This window comes from Carassius gibelio, chromosome A6 (genome assembly GCF_023724105.1).
Source record: "Carassius gibelio isolate Cgi1373 ecotype wild population from Czech Republic chromosome A6, carGib1.2-hapl.c, whole genome shotgun sequence".
Taxonomy (NCBI): Eukaryota; Metazoa; Chordata; class Actinopteri; order Cypriniformes; family Cyprinidae; genus Carassius; species Carassius gibelio.
Genome location: NC_068376.1, coordinates 18897748 through 18915250, shown reverse-complemented (window position 1 = coordinate 18915250; position 17503 = coordinate 18897748). Strand labels below are relative to the sequence as shown.

The 17503-nt window shown below is 35.3% G+C and overlaps 1 protein-coding gene across 1 annotated transcript in view; it reads left to right on the top strand.

The window, feature by feature from the left end:
- Window positions 1-1826: 1826 nt before the first annotated feature.
- LOC128015614 (cAMP-specific 3',5'-cyclic phosphodiesterase 4B) overlaps window positions 1827-17503 on the top strand; it is a 133329-nt gene continuing 117652 nt past the window's right edge. Inside the window, exon 1 of the mRNA XM_052599611.1 lies at window positions 1827-2277. The gene's annotated coding sequence lies outside the window, so the exon portion shown is untranslated. The remainder of the gene's footprint in view (window positions 2278-17503) is intronic.

Here is a 17503-nt window from a genome sequence, read left to right as displayed (position 1 = left end):
CCTTGTCTTCTTCAGTCGTTATTTGGGATTTCCATCCATCAGTAGTCTGAGTGTCTTATCATTGTTTTAATGCTAAGTAGAGTGATTCCAAAGCAGATTATGGAAATGATCAGTGGAAAACGTTCATGAGGATTTAACCACCTTGAAGTTACTGTGTGCTTTCAACATCTGAAAGATCCCTAAGTGTCTTGTCAGCCAAATTAAACTCTAAAGATGAAACTTCTGATGCATATCCTCGCATATCTGAATAATAAACTGATAATCATGTGGATCATTCATCCATTCATTTACTTCGTCATCAGGATTGAAAACTGTCCAGAGTTTTTCATCTGTATATTTTGGATTTGTAGACATTTAAATCCATCTAATAATCTGAAATTGCATACAGTAGTTTAATGACAATAAATGTCATTGTTAGATATTTATTTTATGTACTTGTACACTCACCTAATTGGATATTCACAAGTTATAGAATTCAAACTTTAAGCAACTTTATGTAGGTTACTTTAGTTTATTTGTGTGACTTTAGAGCTCCCTACAGTTAAATCAGGAAATTACTGTCGTAAATAAATCTGTTGTAATTGTTTGCCATAAAGCTATTGCTAACCCCCTTACTAAACTTTACATACTCCAAGAACAGATGTTTATGGGCAAGCATGGGAAAGAAACAGAAGTCATTATCCTTATTTGTCATTTGTCAGTGTATTATCAAAAAATTATTTTGAAACTGCCATTTCAAGGTAAAAAATAAATAAATAAATATATATATATATATATATATATATATATATATATATATATATATATATATATATATATATATATATATACACACACACACACACACACGTACATACAGTTGCTTTAATATAGGTAAAGTACTGGCCAACATATAAATAGTAGACTTCTCATAGTCGTGTGTGAAAACAACAATGAATTTGTGACGAAAACATAACTTGAGATGAGATGAAGTAACCTAAACCCTGCAGTTATGGTTAAATAATTTAGGCAATTATGGGCTTGACACTTAGTTTGTAAAGGGCCACTTACAATGTATGGCTTGTAACTGAACATCCTTTTCTTGTTTTTGCAGTATTTTAGAGAAGACATTGTACTATTTTATGACGTCCAGCTGTAATCAACATACTTTTGTTCACAGTATGCAGTATGAAAACTGACTTCCTCTTTATATCGTGTGGTGCATCAGTCTTTTTGACCATGTTTGTGTGAGTACAGTATATTCAACAGTGTCCATTTCTTCAAAGTTGCTTTATAATAGCCCTTGGAAAAACTGTGACAAGACCAACACTGTTCATCATATGACTGAATCATTGCTAGCTGACACATAGGGAAATGCGTCACAAGGATGCTCTGGTCAAAATAACACACACTGGCACACATTCATGTAAAGTCTACTGTATAACTAAAGTAGATTGTTAACCAGAAATCTGAACCATGTTCTCATGACAAGTATTTTTTGGATGGGGAGTTGTCACAATATAATATAATATAATATAATATAATACAATATAATATAATATAATATAATATAATATAATATAATATAATATAATATAATATAATATAATATAATAATTAAATAAAAATTGTAGGCCAACATTTTTAGTTTCAAACAACAACCCATCCTTAAAAAAAGTCACTGTTGTTAAAAAAAAAAAGGTGACAACTTGCCCCAATTTCCACCATGGCTTTGATCAGTCTAAATGACTCGTGCAGGTATGGACAAATGTTCTTTTTGAACCAATGCCTGGAGACGGAACATAAAATAAATGCAATAAATTGAGCATTCATCCTCCCATCCAGTGACTTAATCACACGCATCCCACGTCTCAGTGTTCATAAGCGCTCTTGTATCGGAGATCCTCCTCTGCTTTGACAGTCACATTGAACGCTCAGCCTTGAGAGGGGAAGTGCGAGCCTGGTGCGCGTGGAAATCGCTTGCGTCTAGCCAGAGCGAGAGCGAAACCGAATCCCAGCATCTTTTAGGTGGGTCGGAGAGCTCGTTTCTGCACGGACTCCGTATACCAGTTCAGACAGTCTGAGAGCAGCAGTGTTGAAGGACAGGAGCGGAGCGGGTTTCCATACCGGGACAGAAGATGCTGCTCCTTCTTCCTTGACGGCTAGTCCGCCTCATGGGTTATACGCACAAACAGGAAAACACAACGGCACAACACTCGTGTTCTTGATCACGAGTTTAAAACGTCCTTTTGTGCCTCTTTTGTCTCCCACGTGCAAGAAAGTGGATCCGTATTTGAGGTGAGAATGTGATTCTCAGATACTTGTTCCAGCTTTTGTTTTATTGTTTACACTGTTGCCGTTGTTTTTGATATTTGAGTGTTCAGTTTTGGTACGTGAGAGTGTGTTTGCATCTCCGGATTCTCAGTTGGGATGCTGAGGGGCTGTTCAGTGATGTCTGATTAAGTTGCTCTTTTAGATTTGATACCAACGCGCATGACAGCGGGTTTTATTTACAACCGTGACCATTAAGAAAAAGTACTATGAACGATATGGGTAGTTTTTGAGTAGGCCTACTGTTTTTTTTTTTTTCTATTACTCCGTCTCCGTTTGTACAGCAGCATTTACAATGAAGTCTTTTGTAAGCAATTGTTCATTCGCAATCACAATAGTTAATTAAAAGAATGTAAATGCAGCGATGACACGGGGAATTAAAATAACCACAAGATATGGGCTATATGAAGGAAATATTTCAAATTAATTCATCTGTAAATTTGGTATTTTCTCATGTGAACGGAAACCGAGTTGTTGGTTTTGTCTGCTGCAAGGAGCGGGGTTTTTTTTTCATTCCACGAACACGCTTTCTTTTTCGCTCGTGCGTGGGACGTGAAAAACCTGGAGTGGAATTAGGGTCGAATGGTTGCAGAGAGAGATGGGAAATCTGTGGTTCCGGTCCATAGCCTACTGTAGGTTGAAAGTTGAAAAGCGACTGGCTTTAAGTTTGTTTCTTATTCTGCAGTCTTATTATGCAGTTTTGTGCTTCATTCTACAACGTCATCAATTGTCGAATTCATATATTAAAGAACAAAAGTATAGAGCAGGGTTCCTCCAATCTTGGCCTGGAGGTTAAATGCGCTACGGAATTTAGCTCAAACCCTTATAAAAGTAATCTGCTTGTGATTTTCTAATGATCCCTAAAACATTGATTGGCATTGACTTACATGCCCAGGTTTGTTTGATTAGGGTTAGAGTTAAACTCAGCAGGAAAGTGAATCTCGAGGTCTAGATTTGAGGATCCATGGTATAGAGAATGCATGTAGGCTACCTTAATGTGTTCTTGATATCAAGGATGCAATGAATGCAGACTTTAGTGAATCAAACATTAGAAAACACAGGACTCTTTGTGGGCATGACATTCCTGTGTAAGCTTTAAACTTCAAGCTTAAATGTCTCACTGCAAGTTTGCAAATACGTGGTGGCTTGTAAAAGTAAACTTGTCATTTTGTTTGGTTTAATTTTAATAAAGTGATAAAGACCTGGAGTAATCCTGCCATATTGGCATTAAAAAAAAAAAATCTTAACACTGACTAAGCACAAGTAACATTACATTAGAGGTCCACAGGCCTACACCTTTACGTTAATACAACTTTTTTTTTTTTTTTTGCTGCTATTGAGGTGGGAAACAGGTAAGATTAGGGACAGATTTGGTGGTATGGGTAAGTTTAAGGGTGTGTTAAGGTGTAAGGGATGGGTCAACGTGTAATTATACATGTAATTACAGACATTAATTACAGATGTAATTATGTGCAGATATTTTTCAAATATAAGTACAATGTAAACATATGTATGTAAACAATAAGTGCATTGTACCAAATTAATAATTAAAATGTAACCACAAAGTAGTTAAGGCCACTTAATATAAAGTGGGTCCTGAACTGTTATACTAAAGCAATATCGCACTTGCAACTGTGTTTTACTGAATATCAGCATGACTGATTATATGTGGCTGCATCACAGCCATGCTGATCTTGTTCACGACGAACCATTATAAAAAGAAAATGAGCTATTTTTATTTCAACATCGTCAGTCTGATTATGGTTTATTATGATGGCTTTATTGCCAATTAAAGTGAAAGGACACATTGTAGTCTAACAGAAGTTTCCTATATGTAAATGGATTTGAACAGAACACAACCATTAAAAATTACATGCTTGAATAGGTAAATGACTGTTATGGGAGGAATCACTCCTTTCATACAGATTTGTCTAATTCTACTGTATTTATTCCCTCAGTAATTGATCTGATGCACTATAAATTTATATCTGTCCGATTTAGTTATTCAATCTGTTGCCTACATTCAGTATCCAGTTGTACTCTCTTACTTATCCATGCAAAATGTTGGTTTACAGTCAGTGCAATTAACCTTGCAATAAAATTATGATAGTAGAAAGAAGTAAGCATTTGTTAAACCCTGTCTTGTTTGTTTAAAGTCATCACTGCTCAGCCAACAACAGCAAAAGTAAAGTGCTGTCAGCTGCCAAGACAGTGAGCCCTGGGAAATACCCCCATCTATCACTGCATAACCACATACTATTTCCATCTTTGTTTTCTTTGTAGTAAATCGGTGTGTGGTTTTTCTAATATGACCATATTATACTGTTTGTGTCTTGAATAATTCTCCTTTCCCCCTTCCATACTGTCACATTTGTCACACATTATCTGCATCATGTATTGTCCATATACTTCTGATTTTGACAACTTATAAGATCTGTATTGCTGACACACAAAATATTAACTTATCTGCTACCCAAACATATTAAAAATGCCCTTCAGTTCAGCAGTGCTAGGGTCATTTCTCAAACCGAATTGATGCAGAAATGGCAAACAAGTCCGATAGATTCTTATCATGGCATCTCTATATGTGTACTGATCCAGTCATTTAACTTATGATTATTCACCAAGAGAGTCCATCAACCACAACACAGACTCTCACACTACACATTACACCATGGACTACATTTCCCATGCTCCATTAAACCAATCACATTCACCTGATAACAATCACACACACACACACACACACACACACACACACACACACACACACACACACACAGCACAATCATCAGACATGCTTTATAAGCATTGGACTTCCCTCTCACACACTGCTGAGTATTGTTCTGTGTATATCCTTCTCCTAGTGATCCGAAAGTCTTTCTGTGTTATTTCTCTTAGTCTTGTCTTGTCTTAGTGTCTAGGATTCAATCCTGCCTGTGTTTTTGATCATGTCTGTAAATAAAAGCTTGCACTTGGTCTCGTCGGCTCAGTCATTACAATATGGTGTTCCACAAGGAGCTGTTATGGGTTCTCATTGTAGTTTCTTCAACCAGCTAAAATAATATATAAACATAAAGTTCCTTTAGCAGTTAATCCAGATGAAATAATTACATTTCCATATAGTTATCACCGCTCACGTCACATGACAGTCTGGAGTCTACTTAATAATATTGCACATAATTTCTAGTTCCTAATCATCGCAACCTTTGCAACTTTAATTTAGTAACTTTAGTAAGAGTGTATATAACACAGATCATATGTGATTCAGTTTGCCCTCCTAATGCTACTTGGCTTTTCTCCTATTCTGAGGCTTTCCTCATAATTACTTGCCCTGTTGAGACAAGCATGTTGCTGCCATTATCTCATGGACAATCAATCAGATCTTGAACAGATGGACACTCAGTGACACAGGATTAATGGTTTGCCTTACGAATTTCATACCCGAATAACACATACACTGCTTGGTTTGCAGGAATGTGTGTATTTTTATGTTTGAGTGTGGGGGATTGCTGTCACACTCAACTGAATGTGTGTTGTGAGCATGTGCCTATGTGTTATGGGGTCTGTGTGTAACCCATTTGGTGAATTTGAGTGTGTTACTTTTTTAAGACGATACCCAAGGTCTTTTCTTGTAGTTTGTACTGTGTGCTATGATTTCTCATGTATAATTGTTGGTGCAGAACCTACACAGTACCTAATCTATTAGACCTCAGCACATGGCAGTTGTCATCAATCTCCCTGATTGTTTGTTCACTTTGGCTAATGAAAACCATAAATTGTATTACTTCGGTCCATTGTCGGAAATATTTTCTAGAATACAGAATAAACCTCTATATTGTCAACTCACGGCACCTTCTACCACTGAGCCAGAACTGGTGCAGAGATTGAGGGGTTTTGGCAGTGGTGTCACAGTGCAATAAGCATCAGGTGCTTATCTTTACACTCTGCCAGCAGCACTTACTGTATGCACCTCCTCATTGCCACAGACTCCTATTGTGAGCTTGGCCATGGGCTGGTAAGGGAAGGGTCAGGGTGACATAAATTATAGGGTTTGCTTCTCTGTCTGTTTGCATATGCATTAAGATGTAGATAAAGGTCGTCCTCAAATTTTCCAGAGATGGGACTTTGGCCAGTATTTACTAGCTTTGTATTCAAATTTAACATAGAAAAGTGATAGGGCTGCATCTAACATAAATTGCTGTAACCTCTGGCAGTTTAAAATATGAAATTATTTGATTTATTTAATTTATTTAATTTATTAGTCTCCTTTCTCTTATAACATCTCCGTTGTTTCTTAATTTTTATTGTGCAATAAATGCATGACTGACATTTAGAAGAACTGTAAAATGAAAGGTTTGTGATTTAGTGAACCTTAATTGGCCATATTAATAAACTAGGTCACATGTTTTTGCATAATTTTTGAATTCCAAAAAAAGCTAATTTTTAGACTTGTCTTGAAGGTATGCATATATTTGCGTTATTAAAAGTCAAAATAAAATAGCAGTCAAATCAAGCTTTCTGTCCACACTGGATACAGACAGTAGACAGATGCCCGCTGAAATTCTGATGTACTCCACACATTGCAGTTTGTGGTATTTGAATGCAGCTTTGTTGGAGGGTTTGCAAATAAACCTTTTTTGAAAGATGACACAGTGGCCACTGTATTAGATCTGACAGCATCGACATCACAATTCATAAGTAAAGCCAATACTATCAGTGACACTTTTGCAATAGCTGAGGTATTTTTTTTTTTTTTTACTATTCATTTATGTTAGCCAATCATAATAGTCACTGCTTACTCGCACAACATTTAATTAAAATTAATGTTTCTATTAATGAGTTCTCATGCAGATATGCTTAGATTGCAAATGAAATCGAGTAAAACAGCCTGACAGGCCACTGGGAAGGAAGAACACACAAACTGCTGATGTTGTGCAAAGTTGCATGGTTGTGGTTGCAAGCATGTTGGGTTTTAGAGCTGAACTGAAATGGGGATGACACAACAGTCGTTTCTTTTTGGTTCTGCTTTTAGTTATTTGCATTTAAGATAACAAGGTCAAAACAACCATTTCCTCTCACAAGAAATGTCCACACATGCAAACACTGTTCTCTGTAGATTGGAGATTCTTGCATCAATGCAAAAATACTTAAGGGTCTTTAGCAAAACATAACAGTTTCCAGTTGCCATTACAGTATGAGTCCTGTAGGTGTTTTTTGATTAAAGACCCTAAGATCATTGTCTTATGATGCCATGTCATTGTAAATTGTTTTATTTAATACAGTTTAATAAATTTATAAAGGTAACAAATGTTGAGTTTTATTCACTTTTGATGAGATAAGTAGATGCATTTTGTCAGCTGTGAATTTGCGTCTGTTTGAGTGGCATTTTCATTAGTCTACTCTAGACAGAATGATTGGATTATTCTTCACATCAAGATTAATCTATTTTATTTGCCTACTGGAAGTCTTACGGATTCGTATCTTTTGAGCAATATGCAGCTCATTTAGTTTTGGCAGGTAATGTTAGAACCTTTATAGCTCAATAGTAATTGGAGATGATTGCATATGGAATGGTAAGATCCAATGTATTTTCTTTATGGTCTATGTATATAGAGTATTCACATGTATTAGTAAGTTAGTCTGGGAGGTTGGCTCTCAATCAGAGAGATTTCAGATAGTGTATGAGTACATGATCTGTGATCTGTGTCTGTGTGCCTTTGGCTCTCACCATTCACTTGTTCGGTATGCTGTCACAATTTGTCTCAAAATGCATGTTAGCTCATTTTGAAGATAATGTTTTGCATCTATGACTGACATTTATGCCTTATGTGAATTTCTATGGTACTGTTTGAAATTACACATTTTAATTGATTTTAAAAATGACATTCAAATACTATATTTGCTGATAATTATTTTTATTTTATTTTCATGTTAAGTAACCATCATAAATCACCTCTGTAGGCCCAAAAATGCAGCCAAGCTTTACAGCAAGGTTTAACTCAATAAAAACAATGTGCTTCATTGCTATTGATTAAAGGAGCTTTCAATTGAGAGTCACTGAGCATAGTGTTTGTGTTGAATGTACATGACATTTGAATCTGATCAATTGACAGTTTTCTTTTGTACAGTGCACAGTCCCGGCTTGACCTGATTCACCATAGCATTTACAGTGACAGTGATTTGAAAAGCTGCTGTTGAGATGATTTGTCGTGATCTCAGCTTCAGACGCATGGAGAGTCAGATTATCTCTTTAGATTTTAATGCATGAAAGTATTTTAACAAGAAAAAAAAAAAAACTGTATTTAATGTGGTTTGGCAGCCTCTGAATTAGGACACCAATTATGCAGATTAAAAATGAAAATAAAATCCTAGGTTCACATTTTGGCTTAAATCATCTTTGTTAGAAAAGGATAAATGCAGAGGGAAGCAGAGACTGGCTGTGCAGAATTAAGCTAAAGCCAAAGAAAATCAAATCCGTGGCCCTGACAATATTATGAAACCAAAAGGAACAAGGTGGATGTTAAAAATTGGATTCTAAAAGGCATGCTTTGTTTTCATTGAACATCTACAGTTAAATCAATCGGGTCTTTAGGAAACTGCATGATGTAAATAGTAAACAGTATATTCCATTAAAGCTTCAGATCCTGCATGTTGATAAATAACTGAATCAAAAATCCATCCACTTAACTTTTTAATCATAGAGAAAATGGAGGAGGGCACATAATGTGGTGTGTAGAGGCTGGGTAATTTTTTACTCTGTGGTGAGTTATAGGCTTGTGTGTTTGTGTGTGTGTGTGTGGAGAGAGGAAACCTGTTTTTTCCACAGGGTGTCTGGAAGGAGCTAATACATCATGATGAGGCTGGCCAAGCTGCTCCATTTGATGCCTGCATGTGTGGCCTTTGAGAATTTATCTGGTTTCAGCTCTGCTGTTATAACCTCTAATAGATTATTAAATAAGACAGCTGCTCCGAGATGGTTTATTGGGGAATTGTGCAAGTACACATGTAATCGTACCATTTTCTTAATAATACATAGGCTGTGGATGGCCACAAGCATCAAGTCACATGATAATGGATACTAAATGAATCTGTTCAAACACACACACAACAAACAAACACATTACCGTTCAAATGTTTGATGTTGATAAGTGCTCAACAAGGCTGCATTTATTTGATCAAAAATAATTTAATTAATGATTTTGATATTTATATAAATGTTTTATATATTGCAGTAAATCAAAAATAAAATGAAAAATCACATCACATGATCCATTAGAAATCTTTCTCATATGTAGATTTGGTGCTGAGGAAACATTTCTTTGTCAATGTCACATTTGATCAATGTAATGCTCTGTTGCTGAATAAAAGTATATATATATATATATATATATATATATATATATATATATATATATATATATATATATATATATATATATATATATATATATATATATATATTAGTCCTCATTTTTCTAGCACATTTTGCCTAGGATAGTATAAATTGTGCCAACTATGCAGAACAGCCCAAACATAAACTGACAAACTAAATGCTGCATTTAATGCCTTCCACTGAAATTCAGTAGGAAGACAGTTAGGGACTTTGTGACTCTATTCCTTTGTGACAGCATATTTGATCTGAACACTGGCTGAACGATTTTTTACACAGCACTTTCTGTTTTATGAATACATAGTGTTGTTGGTTGTTGTGAGAATGTTTTTTTTTTCTTTCATTTAAATATTTCTGGTTGAAATGTTTGAACGTGTGCCTGAACCTAAAGCATTTGTTCCTTTGAGAGTCTGCCCAAAGTCCAGCCAACGCTGCTCAGGTTCTGCTTGGCCAGATGTTGAATGCCTCTCTGCCAGCCATATTTCACTATATCACAATAGAAAACAGCTTGGCATGCTGTTCCCAGGTGTTCCTAGAGTGTCATTCTGAGATGTCAGTGGAAATCGTGCCCTAGTTGTATTGAATATTTCATGTTGTTTTTAGACAGTGGTTTTGGGGTTCTCATATAGTGGTGTGAATGTTGTTTTGAATTTCTAAGTGTTGTATTATTAAATTTGTCTGTTTTCATACGGTCAGATTTGCCAACTTGCACCATCTGGTGTTCACCAGAACATGAGAGGAAACGTCAGTAAGTTTAATAGAAAACAGGATTAGAAAAGCACATGTGTTGAAAGGGACAGAAATACTTGCGGTAGATTTAAAAGAGCTGGTAGGAGGCAGTGAAATGCATGGATGACAGACAGTTCCACTTGGGAGGATTTTCAGAAAACACCTTGTAATTAGTTGGAAAGCGCAGTTTTCAAAGCACCTTGTCCTCTTCCCAGCCACCGTTGACTTCAAATTGGTGGAGCAGCTGGCTCAAAGGTAATGATCTCAGAATATTTGTTGCAGAACAAGCGCTGCTCTCCGGGGACCTTCTGTTTGCCATGTCTCTGCTTTTACGTTTCTCCATACACTTTCTGAGCAAATAATGAGAGTAGGTGATGGATGGAAAAGGAGTGGGAGGATAAAAGAGGGAAATTGGGCTGGAAACAATGGAAACAAGTGGGAGAGATTGCACAAAATGGCCAGACAAAAAGAAAACTGCTTGTGTTTTTCACAGAAGTGTAAGAATACAGTGTATAACAGAAGCTGGGAGAGAATGAAAAAGATAATGAAATCACTGACAGAAAGTGGTGTATGAACCCTAGAAATGGTCTCCTTTGCGATTTTATTGTCTGAGTGTTTTCTTTACGTTACACAGCAGAACGTCTGTCTGAGGTACATTCATCAATTTTCTTTTTTTTGTCTATATCTATAAATAAAAATATACTGAACACAGCCCCACCCACCCACATATGGTATAATTTTCTCAAATGTTTGTCAAAACATTTCTCACAACGTTAAATAGAATTACAATAATGTCCAGAGATGAATCAAGAAAATAAGAGAATGGAAAATACACAAAACAATTAAAATACAAACTGGTCAATCAAAGATAGTGCATTAAGAAAAGGAGCCCAAATATAGTGAAAGTCTGTGGGGAACAGAATAAAGTATTATCTCAGGGGTACCATAAGATAAAAGCTCATTAATCTGATGTTTTTACTCTGGGGGGTTCGTGGATTTTCAGTTTTTAAGTATGCATTTTTTTTTAGCTGCAGTGCTTGCAAGCAAAATAAAATAGCCTTCATGATAGGTCATGCTAAGTGAACAGATTTCACCTAGTTTTCCAAATTTTAGGATCCAGATCAATATGATTCTTTTGATATTTCAGAAATTGTTGCCATGACATACTTCCAGAATGTCTCTAAGGCTGGACAACTCCAGAGCATATGAAGAAGAGTCTCAGTAGACATTTGACTTCTTTGACACATAGCAGAGATCACACCATTAAGTTTGTTTAGTCTATAGGGGGTGTAATATGTTCTATGTAAGATGTTAAATTGAATTTGTCTGTGTTTGGTGGATACCTATACTGTTTGTGACTTTTCTAGAAGAGTACACCAATCATTAGCATCCAAAGAACACTCCAGATCTGATTCCCATTTATACTTTGTTGAAAATCTTTGGTATGCCTGAAGATTGTTAATAAGAAATCTGTATATACAGTAGAAGATGTTAGGCCTTTTTAGAGGTATGTCTGATATCGAGCAGTCTGGGATTTTTCAGATAGGGATTGACTCCAATGAGTGACGTCTTGCCCAATGTCTTATTTGTAAGTACTTAAAAAGGTTATCCTTAGGCAAGTTAAATAATTCAGATAGCTGAAGGAAGGTAGCAAATATGCCATTTACATAAAGATCACCAATTGTTTTAATTCCTTTCTAAATCCAGCTTTGTATAGTTTTGGGATGGCACTTGGGATATTAGGATTTCCATCAAGAGGAGTGTTTGTAAGTAACAATGTATTTAAACCCAAGAGTCTATGTGATTCCTGCCATGCATCAAATGTGTCCAGGAGAACAGGGTCAGAAAGACAATTTAAAAACATATTTTGGAAAATGTCTTGTTTTTTTCTTTTTTGATCATGAAAAGTCAATTCTTCAGAATGTCTTCTATTGTGTGCAGTTACAAAAACATAGTTACTATTTATCTACATAGTCTATTAAATTATATTATAGTTACAAAATAAAATAAACTTATGGTTGATTGAAAAAAAAAAAGCTTTTTAAGCTACACATTCATAAATGTAGATATCAAATGCCATAAAAAGACTGAGATATGATATTTTAACTCCCAGCCCTGCTACATTATTTACTTACTAGGATCAAAAAAAATAATGACAATACATTTTTAATTAATGTCTGCCTTATTCTTCCATTCATCTTAATAATCCTCAGTGTTTTATTCTCTCTTGCGAGAAACCTATTTTAAACGCTGTTGAATCCTGTAACACTCACCCATGAATCTTCAGTTTGTGTTCATTTATTGTTGCTAGCCAGCTTAGCCTCGTTGCTGAATAGAAAGATTTTACATAGACAAAACTAGCGAGTCAACATTATTTTCTTCGCTAATTGACAGCAGATGCCAATGATAGAACTTGACTTTAGAGTTTAACTAGTTAAACTGGGATTTATTGTCATTGTATTTATTTCAGTGTAAGTGTGAGAGAAGCCATTCTGTCACACCATATGCTCATAATGATGTTCATTTCTAAATTCCAGACTTTTAAAATAACCGTGCCCTGTCAACCGCCCATAAACACATGCCCACACAAACATGCACATAAATATATGCACAGACAAAGAAAAGTATTTATAATATATGCGTTTCTCAACATGTAATCTTAGTTGTGGATGAGGTGGCACTGGTCTTTTTGAAATGAGCTTATGACAGCAGCCATAATTCTTCCACTCAGCTTGGCAACTTGGTTCTGTTTCAGCTTTTAAAACGAACTAAAGCTTAGTCCTTTGAAATCAACCTTCCCTTCAGCTGCAACCGCTTTGCATTTACATGAAAATGCAACTATAGAATGGAAGAAGACAATAGAGAAGGCAAACTCTTAAAATAGACTTGCTCTATATTTTTGTTTAGGAACACTTATATTTCCAAGTTACAGTTGATGGCTAAAATAAACGAGACTTATACACAACTACTTTCTACACAACTTGAAGACTATTGTAATGATGAATCAGATAAAGGCTATGTGATTTTATTTATTTATTTTATGTTTTTCAGGCAGCAAGCATTTTTTAGCATTCTGGATGTCCAAAATTATTTCAATGTTCATTTGACGTTTCAACTGCCTTAGCAAATATACAGTATATGCACAACTGGCTGCTAATAACAGCTGTAATATGCAGAGAAACTATGATTCAGAAATTCAATTAAGCACAATCCTAAAGGCATTACTTGCATGACTAAATGTCAGTAAACAAGTTGGTGTCATGTGGGGGCAGAGGCTACATCAGCTTTGCATCTGCTGTTGAAGTTTAGCCTCTGGATGTTTAATCTTAGGATCGGAGAGTGAACTATAGATTGTGTGCAAAGTCATTCTTCTTAATGCCTGGTCTTCCAGTAAGTAATCTGCACGTCATGTTCTTGGCACTTTTCAGTGGGTAGCATATTCAAGTTAAAATATATATAAATATATATACAGGTGCATCTCAATAAATTATAATGTCATGGAAAAGTTCATTTATTTCAGTAATTCAACTCAAATGGTCAAAACTCATGTATTAAATAAACTCAATGCACACAGATTGAAGTAGTTTAAGTCTTTGGTTCTTTTAATTGTGATGATTTTGGCTCACATCTAACAAAAAACCCACCAATTCACTATCTCAACAAATTAGAATACGTCATGAATTTTTTAGTGAATAGTTGGCCTTCTGGAAAGTATCTTCATTTACTGTACATGTACTCAATACTTGGTAGTGGTAATTGACTTGGTTTAATTCAATCATGAATATTGTGTAGTCTAATAGAGAGAGGGTTGCTCTGAACTTTCACCCTACTAACTTACTGGAAGGGCTCTTTATAAAAGTCACAACAATTGCAACTCTAAATATGATTTTTCAGGTCTTATACCATAGGTCAGTGAGGTGTGGAAATGTCCAAAGATCAGGAAACCCTAGAGAGTCTCGGAGGTCTGGTGTTAGTTGAACTCACTGAACTTTCTGCCTTCTAGCTCACTGAGAGGACCATTATAAAGGTTAAAGCATCTGCTGTATGCCTCTATCTAAATGTGCATTTTTTTAAATGATTTTAAGATTTAAGAATAAAATGTGTTTACTCATCAATAACAGGGTTAAATTTCATAAGTGATGTGTCAGTGATTACCATTCACTCACAATGTCTGCCAGTAGCACTTGCTAAGATATAACTAGATAATGTTTGGATGAAAATTGATTGATTGATTCAGTCATCACTTCTGCCACTCTATTTCTGGATTTGTTTTCATGTCAGTGGTTAATGTCTAAAATGACTGGACATTGTAATGGTCTTTTAAGGTACATCGCAGAACCTGAGCTGATTCATGTTTGACTGGATTCAACAGAACACGCTGCATTCATGCTTAAATAACTAGCATGCTATCAACATGTTGTTGTGAATGCTGTAAGTTGAATGGGCTGAAAAGAAGCACGTTCACAGTGTTTTTCTTTTTATTATTAATTATGAATGCCATGCTTCACAGCTTCCAAATAAAAGATACAATAACAAGTCAGTATTTCGTCATAAAAAAAGAACAAAGCAGAAGCACAAATACAGGAACAGCAAAGTCAGGTTTGTGACAAGATTTCTTAGAAAAGGTGTATGAATATCACTTTTTGTTTTATCTCATACTGTACCACCTACTATCACAGTAAGTATTGCCAGTATCAGTATCTCTGTTAAATGGCCAGTTTGTATGATTTCTAAGGTAAATATAGCATTTACAATTTATACATATATAATTTTTGTTATCATTCATTATCAGAATATGATTAAAATATGATTAAACCTTTTAATAATTTTTAAATGAAATAAACATCACCAGGTGCCCTTTTTCCCTACTGTACATTACCGCTTTCTGTCTTTTCACCATTTCTGATCATTTTGAGATAAATTAAAAGAATTATTTCCTATCTTCCACACCAATTTGCTAGTGCTGTTTATTTTGATTTGGAAGTTTATTATAAATTCTTTAAATAATCACATATAATAAAAATGCTAATATTTAATATCAATAATTTGTTCTGCCCATTAACAGTATCATTTTATTACACTGATGATGTGAGGAATTCACTTCGGTCTCATTGCACAGTTATCAGGCTCAGTTCTGTTGACCCTCTTCCTTATGCAGGGTTATGTTACGGTGGAACTAATTAAGCAAAGTGTCAATTATCCAGTCCTACAAGAGTATGCGATGTGTAATTATGTTAATTATAAGTCTTCACTCTATTATGAGCCAAAAATTGGAGGTTAGTATCTAGAATAACAACAGAGATTATTCAACTTTTCTGAATCACTTTGAGGTCAGAGTCTGCAGAGCACACTATTTTTTAAAAGGTTTTAAAAATTGGTGCTATAAAAAGTGCTCATTAGTGAACGATTTTCTGCTGGAGAAATCCATTCATTTCAATAGGAATCTACACAACAGTGACTTCCGTGTTAGGACAGAAGATATTAGAATCAGTTTAAGTTGGTCACACCGATGCTGCATTGAATAACAGAGAGTAGCTTGGTTTGAAAGTGACTTCTGTAAGCAGTATATTGCTGTACTATTGACAAGAGACAATTAACATTTTTGTCTGATAAATTTTTACAAATTATGGCCAGACATTTATTTGATCAAACTCACAGTTTGCTTTATGTACTACCAACATTTTTTTTTTAGATTGTAGGTATAAATAAATTATATTAATGAATAGTTTTAATAAATTTGAATTCAGATTTTGAATTTATTTGGGTATTACAACCCAGAATAATAGGTATGAGTTTCACTTAAGTGCAGCATTCTGTATTTTGCTTAAAAGAAAATAAAAAATAAAAAACCTTCTACTGGTTCCGAAGATAGCTGTCCTGAACGGCTGTACTCAGAACTCCAGTTTGGAGACGCAGCAGAAGGGAAGAGGTGTTTGTATTTATTCACCCATGTCCCATCTGAGAGCAGAATGCCAGTGTGACTGGTATCTAGTGGTGAGATTACGCCAACTGGGAATCCATTGCACGCAACACATTAGATTTAACAAATAGGACATTTCCATGGTACCTTCATGTGCTTGATTCCTGTGTTCTTCTGACGTCCAGGAACCCTATAGGGAAGACTTAAAAACACATAGATGTACCATCACCAGACCCGCTGGGTGCAATAAGTCTATCATTAACTTTTAACAGATCAGATGATGACTCCTTAAAAATCTGATAAGCTTTAGATACGGTCTGGAACTGCTTTCACAAACTTATTTCCCCCTGGGTCCTGGAGCCCTTGTTTGAGTGTTTAACAAACTCCCGTGCTGTTTCATTGTTGCTACTGGTGTTCTGTAATTGATGCTTGCGCCTCCTCCTGTGTTCAGGTACTGAGTTTGCAGACTATTAAGTGACAAAGTTCTGCCTTTCCAATCCTTGTCACTTTTTTTTTTTTTTTTAAGTCTTTACTTTTCTAATGATACATTTTTCTTCTACAACAGTGCAGCATCTGTTCCTTGCTGCTGCTTGGTTGTTCTTTGATCTGGCGTTGGTACACCGCTTACACCGTGTGATGTAAAAGCATTTGCCACAAGCATAATTGGCAGACTGGAGTTTCTGATGTCAGGCTTTCTTTGAGGGATGTTATCTGGGCTCGGTTAAATGAAACTGTGGTGCATGGCTCACGATCAACCACACTTTTAATCTACGCAAGCCGCAAAGTGAAATAGCACTTTTGACCGAAAGAGCCTTTCTAATCGGGGAGTTAAGGGACTTCAGTTAACCTGGAAAAATTGCTTCGAGGAATGTAATGGCATTGTAAACAACTTGATAAAATGGACATTATCTGCTGAAAGTAGTAATTTACTGTTTTGAACTGTGTGATGTAGTTTTTTTCAAAACATTCTCATTTGCTTTCTTTAAAAGAACTAGAAGTCATCTGTAGAAAAGAAGCACAGTACTGTGCAAATGTTTTATGGTGCAAATGAGGATGTTTAAAGACTTCTTATATTAGCTAAATTAAATTAATATTTAGTTTCCAGTATTATGTTAATATTATTTATATACTATAATAGTTTTGTATTTACA